This window comes from Teleopsis dalmanni, chromosome 1 (genome assembly GCF_002237135.1).
Source record: "Teleopsis dalmanni isolate 2A chromosome 1, ASM223713v2, whole genome shotgun sequence".
Taxonomy (NCBI): domain Eukaryota; kingdom Metazoa; phylum Arthropoda; class Insecta; order Diptera; family Diopsidae; genus Teleopsis; species Teleopsis dalmanni.
The window spans coordinates 58,525,462-58,534,099 of NC_051846.1; positions in this window are offsets into that span (position 1 = coordinate 58,525,462).

Consider the following 8,638-nt stretch of genomic DNA (forward strand, 5'->3'; position numbering starts at 1 on the left):
TTACGAAAAAATAATGGAAGACTACAAAGAAACCACGTATTTACACGGTAGTGTAAATAAGTCTACACTTCAGAGAAGCTTCAGATGGACGGTGTTAAACTATTTTGACTGTTATGACCGCTTTTCACATGCGGAACACTTCAGCAGTAAATGAAATTGAAGTTGGAATTAAAATTCGGAAAGGGAGCTGCTTATGGAGCATTACCTGTACAGTACAAGTTAAATTAAATAGTCTCCTGCTATGCCAGTATCGTTTAGCACCTAAGCAAAGTACTGAAGTATATCACCGAAGATGACTGCTTTAATAAAAATATTTTCCAAACTCAAACTCTACTTGACTCTGGAGTAAGTGAGCCTGGTAAGGAAATTGTGTCAAACCCACAATGAAAAAATTTCTTAAATCAGTTGGGGTGCGTCACATTTCAGGTGTCCGAGCAGAAATGTGCAGGTCTCTGTAAGAGATTTGATCGAATACAGCGCTTTTAATTGAAATTCAAAGTATTTCTCGTATGGTTAGGTATCGAATTTCACTTGTATTTACTGTTGACTTAATTTATTTATCTTGGGGGGAAGAAAAATTTTGCTTTATTTAGCTTTGCAACTCGATTTCTAGAATTCGATAAGTTTTTATGGAACACTTTCCTGCCTTTTAGTCTTGTGGGGTAAGAACCTTTTTAATTGAATTGACAAGTTGACACTTCGCCTGAAAGCCGTAATTGTTTGATTTTCAGCAAAAGATTATAAAATCCAAAATAAAATATTTTTTTTTCATTTTCAGAATAAAACAAATTACGTAAAACCGCATTTTAAATGCAGTTAATGAGCAGTCGAACTTCGGCTTTACGCTTTTTTTTAATTTATTTATTATTTTTTCTTTTAATTTTTGTCAGATAAATTTCCGTTGAGTTGCAGTCTTTCGGTTGTTGGACGTAAATCAAATTTACGTTTTTGGTAATTTCATTTTTGTTTTTATCTCACTTGACCTAATTTTGCTAAACTGGCTTATTATTGAAATTTATGTGGGTATTTGTTCGAAACCCTAGGAAGCTTCTCCCGTTGGTGAGTCATCGATTCGTTGTCGTTAAAATGCAATAAGATTACTAAGAAAAAAACGTTAATAAGTAATATTCAGCAGGTCTTCAGTATAATCACTCATACTAGTGCCGTCATACTCAGTTGCACTTCGACAATGCATAAAATATTCCTAAAATATAATAAAAAAAATTATTATTCTTAAAAATTTAATTAACCGCTGAAAAAAAAACGTTATTTAATATGTAAGTCTTATGATTGGTATCAATGCAAATTACTATAAATTATTGTAGTCATCATACTTTAAATGCTGGTTTAGGGATTATCCATAATTAACAGTGGCGTTTTTAATATTCTTGATATATAATTTTATATGAATATTTTATTAACACGAATCAAATAATCAAATGAAATTGTGATCAATAAGGTTATGTTAATTTTGCAAATAAGTCAATAGTCATTCGACAATGGGTTACTATTATGAAGGAAAAGTTCTCTCAGAAAACACATGTTATTTAAAAATTGATAAAATCTTAACACTTCAATTATTAGTTTCATAAAACAATAATAAGACATTTAAGACATCGTTTGAATTGGTTCATAACTTTGGTAAGTAGTAAAATTGCCAGGTATCGGAATAGAAACTCCTTCAGTATTAAGATTTCAATAACATTTAGAATAAATTTTTAGGCAGCTGATCTAGTCTCACTACACAGTGTAGCTGTACCTATATGGTGCCAAAAAAATATTTGGCGCTCCAATTTTAGAATGAATGAATGAACGAAAGAACCTCATTGGCATTTATAAAGCTATTATAAAGGGGTTAGAATATTCCCGAGGTAGGCATGCCTGTCATATCAAGTCGATTAAAATTCTAGCGCTATGCCGATAGTGTTTAGGAGTGTACATTGTAGTACTTGAAACGACACTTGTGGCACTGGACCAGAGGTGTGAATCCGGTTCGTAGTATGTCGTTTATTATATACAGAGTTGTTCAAGACGAAATCTATTACAAATTCAATCACAATTAAAGGGTTATTATAAAATTAATATCAGTTTTGTTTAAAATTGTAATTGTAATCTAAAAAAACTCGATTACCCACTTTTATTTAATCCATTTCATTGTCATCAAAATACTTTCTTCCCATGATAACACACTTTTTCCAATATATTTAAACAATTGTATTACTAGGATTTCACATAACTTTAAATATAAATAAATACATAAAGTAATTGGAATTAATTTCAAAGATATAATATATTTGTTTAATATATTATATTTCAAAGATATAATATATTTGTTTCTTGTTAGTGTTAATTTTCAATTTCTCTATATATATTAACATCAAATACATACAAATGTATGTTCTAAATTTAAATCGATATACTAATTGCTTATATATGTTAAAAATTTAAGAATATCAATTAAACAAATTAGTGCTTGTATATAGCATTAACAAAATGACAAGCTATAACAACTAATGTAATTTACAAACTTGCAAAAAATTTCTTTTTTTGCTTTATTATTTATATACATATATTTGTCAAATATGTCTTCAGTATTTAACATGTTTTCTGAAAAATGTGCTTTACATTCAAAAGAAAAAAGCAAACAAGATTTATTCAATGCACTTTCCCTCTGTTACAATACACTTATTGTAAGGTATTTTCCAATCTTGTAAATATATGTTAAAGTCGATTTTCGGAATAGCTATCAAAACAGGGAACGATTCGGTTATTATCTTCTCAATGATATCGAAATAGTATTTTCCTGTACGGTGTTTAGTGCTGCCAGACGAATACCATTGTTGTGGAACGTGAGAGTTAAATTTTTGGTAACTTGATCTTGAAAAGCCAATGCAATGTGAAATGGTGTATTATCGTGATGGAAAAAAGGCCCACCTATAATTAAACTAGATCCTGAGGCTCTACAGGAGTCTGCACATGTTAAGGCAGTTCTTTCTGGTTATGAGGAATGCGCAGAGAAACTGTAGAAACCTGCAGGATAAACAAACCATAAAGTAGAAGAAGAAATTGGTTTTTAGGAAGACATTTCTTTGACAGTTTTTCAGACCGTTTATCAGTAAAGACGAAAGATCTATTAAATAATCTAAATTCTATGCAATGAACTTAGGCTATAGTCTTCTATATTATAGATTCTTGTGGAGAATATGGTAGCAAAACGCTGAAAAATCGCTAATTGAGGTACATGGAAATTATCTGATAGCTTATTATTGCAATAAACCAACCAACTACATTTTTGTGAAGTATCGCATTTAATGGTTAAAACCCAATGATTAAGGTAAGGTGAATTAGAGTCATTATTATTTTCGTTCAAATCTAATCATCTGCTTACCTATTCTTATTGTAATATGGGTTCTGCTTTAGAAGTCATTATTTTTATTAACGTTATGCATTCTAGATACTTTTAATTGTATATGAAAAGGTTGCTACCACTTGTGAAGCATTATTTTTTTGTATTGGTTGGGTGCGGAGAATCCATTGGAATTACTTTGCTTATCTGTAAAAGAGTTTCACATATCATACATTATATAATATGTGGATGATGTAATATTCACATTATCAAAGGAGTAAAAGGAGTAAATATAATAATTACAAAGAAATAAACAAACTTAGAGTAATAAAATTGACTAATTTCCGATTTTCGATGAGATAGGTGTACCATACAATAAAAAATATATTTTTTGCAGTGTTCCTTCAGTGTATTAGATTTGGATTATATTTTCTAGAAGGGTGGTCTATTCTTTGGAAGCAACATTTTCTAGTTCATCGTTTTTGGTATGTTTACTTCTCGAAATATAAAGGTTTATTATGGTAAACTTTTTCTATTGATTATACTAACATAAACTATACATGACTTCTAGTGCTAACCAGTATAAGAATTATTTTTACCCTGATTAAACAAACGATCATAACCATTTGGAAGTTTTAGATTTAAAAATTCCAAATTTTACTAGCCGTTATATGAGAAACCAAACTATGGTGGTATACTGGGGAGTGAAATAAGGTCAAACTATCAGTTTTTACAAGAACTTTATATCAAATATTTTTGTCCTGAAACTCTAAAACATGCCATTTCATTTTAAATTAGAATTGTTGACGTGATATTGGCCAACAATAGGTACTACGGTCAGAAGAGTCCTATTGTACCAATTTCACTATTGATTGTTCAAAGCCCTTTAAAGCTTTGTGAACAAAGTCCAGAATTAAATCTGGAGACGAGCTCTTAATTTGTTCTGAATAAAAATGCCATATGAAATAAGTTTCTTCTGTGCGTTGTTAAAGCTAGGACAGTTTCCTCACCTTCGAGGCATGATCTGCATTCCACATCAGCACATAATCGTGCCCTAATATTGTATGAAATGTACTTGTACTTTAATTTATATGTAGATAAAAATAATTTAGATCTGAAATAAATTATCGCTAACACCACTGACTTAGTCAAAACAAACATTAAATATTTTCGCGCTGACTATTTATTAGTCATCAACATAAACGTCAACTGGCATTTCATTGTTTGGCATCTGTCCGCGTATGTTTGTGTGAAAACTATCTGTGAGATATAAATTCTCAAAAAAGGCTTAAAAAATAATTACAACTTTTCTTGTGCATTCTGTGCATTCGCATAGCGACTAAAAAGGTTATTAATGTAAACGTATCTGATGCGTAACGGATTATGGTAATGCTGTCTACTTGTGAGCTGGCAATTAACGTGCCCGAAAAGGTAATTTTTTTAATGGAACTGATTAAAAACACCAGAGAACCTTACATCATTAATTTAAAATTTTTAATCTTTATTTTCGTGTTGCGATTTAATAATAATAGTAATGACGATACAATAACGTGTGTATGACATTTTAATGGGAGCCAATTTAAAAGTACAATTTTTAAAAGGAAAAAATTAATGAATTGGAACTGAGTACTGAACTTTGAGCCCGTGTAACTTGGAACCATGGAACCGATACATTGCCATACAATTGCAATTACAAATTTATTGTTTGTAGACAATAACTACTAAGTGGCATCGTAAAATTGTTCGATTTATGTGCTAACAGGATTTTGTACGACTAAAATTTCACTAAAATCATTGCAAGTTTTCAAGTTTTATTTATAGATCTTAGCTTCACGCCTATTAAATATCAATATCTGAAAAACTCTATGTACCATTTTTATTATAAGTAAATACATAAAGATTTTGTTGTTAGTATTCATCATAGTTCATTAAAATCTTCTTTGCGAAAATAATATTAAATCAACATTTATAAATGATTTAGAGAAGTAAATTTGTTGTGTGATTATTATTGTTATTACTAATATATCAAAATATTGTTGATATAAGGGACAAGCGAATTTTTATAAGAGTTTTTAATTAACTAATTATTTATTAGATATGCTTGTATATGCGTTTCTCCTCCATTATTAATTTATTTGTTACTTGAACGGTAATCTAAAGTTATACTAATTCTACTAATATTTTTAATTTCTCGTGCTCGGTGTTTGTTAAGCTTTAGTAACACTACTTCTTCCAAGATTTTCAGATAGCTTTTCGTATATAATTTTTATTGATATTTGACTCAATTTGCAATGCGCCAATATTGACAAAGACATATGCTTCTACTGCCAATGGCATTAATTAGTTAAATACTTTGCTTAGTTACTTTGGTACGTGTAATTCAGTTGGATACTTCGAAAATTATATGTTAGATACAAAACTAATAAATTACAAGATGCAAAAAGCTGCTTGTTACCACATTTACACAAGTAAATGTTCAATAACTTGCAATAACGAATATTTCAGTATTTCTCTGTGAACATACAAATGTTCAGTGAAACATATACACACCTCTCACAAGATATAGTAATTTAATTAATTTGCGTAAAATTGTAATTATATTTATCTTTGAAGCATGTAAGGTTAGATATAAAAATAAAGGAAATACTTGTAAATTACAAACAGAAAAACTAATAGATACGTAAATCTTAATTATGATTAAATTATTGAAATGGCTATTTTTCTTTAAGAACATATTTTGTATAAGATATTAGAAAAAAAAAATAATATTAAATAAATTTAATAATTACTATCATTTACGGGCGGAATGTCTTCTGTTTGGTTAGGATCTGTTGTAGTACAACAGATAAACTATGGGCGCAGTGTTCCGTTCCGTTGGAAACTGGTACCCTGATTATTTCAATTTAATTCTATTCTATTTTATCATTTAAATTTGCAAAAACGTATTTATTATATTAACACCAAACGATTTGAATAAACTGTTTTTACAGGCAAATTGGTCTAACATAATGTTAAGTTTCCTAATGATGACTTTAGATTAAATTCTAAATATCGATGTAATAAAAATTATTGTAAAATATATAGTGGTTTTGTTTTTCTAATTTTTATTTACCAAAAAAAGAGAAAAAAAATTCGACCAATCAGCCTATAAAAGCACTTTATAAGAAATTAATTTAGATTATATTTATGAATTCAACTAATCAATATTATATCAACATCATAAGTTTTACTTTGAAACAATTTAGTTTACAAAAAATAAGTTCCTTTTAATTTCAAATACTAAATAAAATATATATTTTTATACAAATCTTACCATTAATTATTTTCAACAAAATATTATTATTAATAATTGCAGTAAACATAGAACGAAGAGTAAATCACAGTGATAAAACAATCATTTTTTCTATAAAAATAATTTTATAAGACAGTTTGTAATCAGTTTTTACATTTTTTTTTATATAATAAATACTACTTTATTTATTTAATTATACAAATAATAGCATTTAAATTATATATACCACAAAGATAATGTATGTATAATAAAGGTAAAGCCATTCATTTCATAGTACTGATTTGGCATCACTACTTTAGTAACATATCTCAATGTCAAATAGAATTGCCACCAAATACCATGTTCCCACTGCAGCTAAATCAATTCAAGTTAATCAAATTTAGATTTGTTTGTTTCCATTGGCATAAATTGATTTATGCATGTGAAAAATCTTTTATGTGTCAGAAAATTCTGTGAAAGTTCTAGAACACCTTTTGATTGTTTACGTTTCTGTTAATATTCAACTGAAATGAATATTTTATGTAAAATACTATATCATATTGTATAATGATATCAATTTTGTACTTAACATATAAAGTCATTTATATATTTTTATACAACAACTATATTTTTTTTAATTTAAATTACACTTTAAAAGATTCTTACTTTTTCTTGGTTTGACTTTTTAATCATTTCTCTTTTGGGAAATATATCTTGCAATGTTACATTCGATATTTTTGTTATAATTTACATTGATTTATTCTTAATTAAATTAAAAGCAGGAAAGCTCATTGTAATTTTAATCAAGTTCATTAGCGAACTAAATCAAATAAACTGCTTTAACGAAGGCAATGGGAACATGCTATAAGGCAACATATGTTTGGTATTCAATTTGCGAGTTTATAGTATTGATCTTTTAACAATTAAATAATCGTAATCGATACAATCGTAAAAACTTAAAACTTAAATAGTGATAATTTTTGTCTTTGAATATTTTTCAGTAATTTAGGGCAGTGAAAATCTTCAAGTACCATAGCATTTATAAAATGATGAAACCATCATTTATGATGGTTGATTGTATTGGTTTTAGTGGTGGCAGTGGTTCTTCTTCTGCTCAAAAAACACACATACACCACATTTTTATAACTCAGCTTATAAAAAGCTGAAAACCAAGGCCCGCTTTATTACAATGGTAACCTGTCTTCTAGTGAGGAAATCAGTTTATACAATTTTTGGTTTCCAACATGACTAGAAACCGAAAGGATATTATGATGTTGTCCATGTCTAGTTAGTTTAATTTTTGAAGGCAGTCTTCAATTCATATTAACTAACTTAAAAACAATCGTGTACGGACTTGTCAATTGTTAATATGTCTGGATTATTTCATGGGTAAGAACTAAGCAGACGCTGACTTTGACGTTCCTGTCTGGCTGATTAAAGTTCTGACAACAATCATAAACTACATGGGAGTCAATTTTGTATAAACTGGGTACTTTGATGGTAGCTTAACTGGCATATAGCCGGGCTAAGTTCCATTTTTCATAACGGTGATAAAGATTAAGCCGTACATATGTTTTAATGGCGTGTATTTTAGTTGGAAAATGCTTGTATACATTTATTTCTAAAACAGATGAGAATTATTAAACAATCTCTAAATGAATATTTAAAAGGTGAATAATCACTTAAAAAAATTTTTATTCAATACTCTAAGTAATACAATATAATATTTGAGATACTTACCACCGGTTACAAGATCAATCAAAATATATTCAACTTCTGAAGTCGTCAGTTTTAAATGAAATTGTTGAAATTCAAAAAGATATATTAAAAATAATTTCAAAAATTCAATATTTGATAGTTTTGTAATAAAAGTTTAACGTTGAGAAACCATTACGACATTATGCGCGTTACTTTGAAGGACATAAACTTTTTTTTTCTTTTAAACTATAATAATATCGTGAATTCACCCAAAAACCTGTACTGTGACCAAAAAAGTCATATTATACTAAATCTACTTTTAA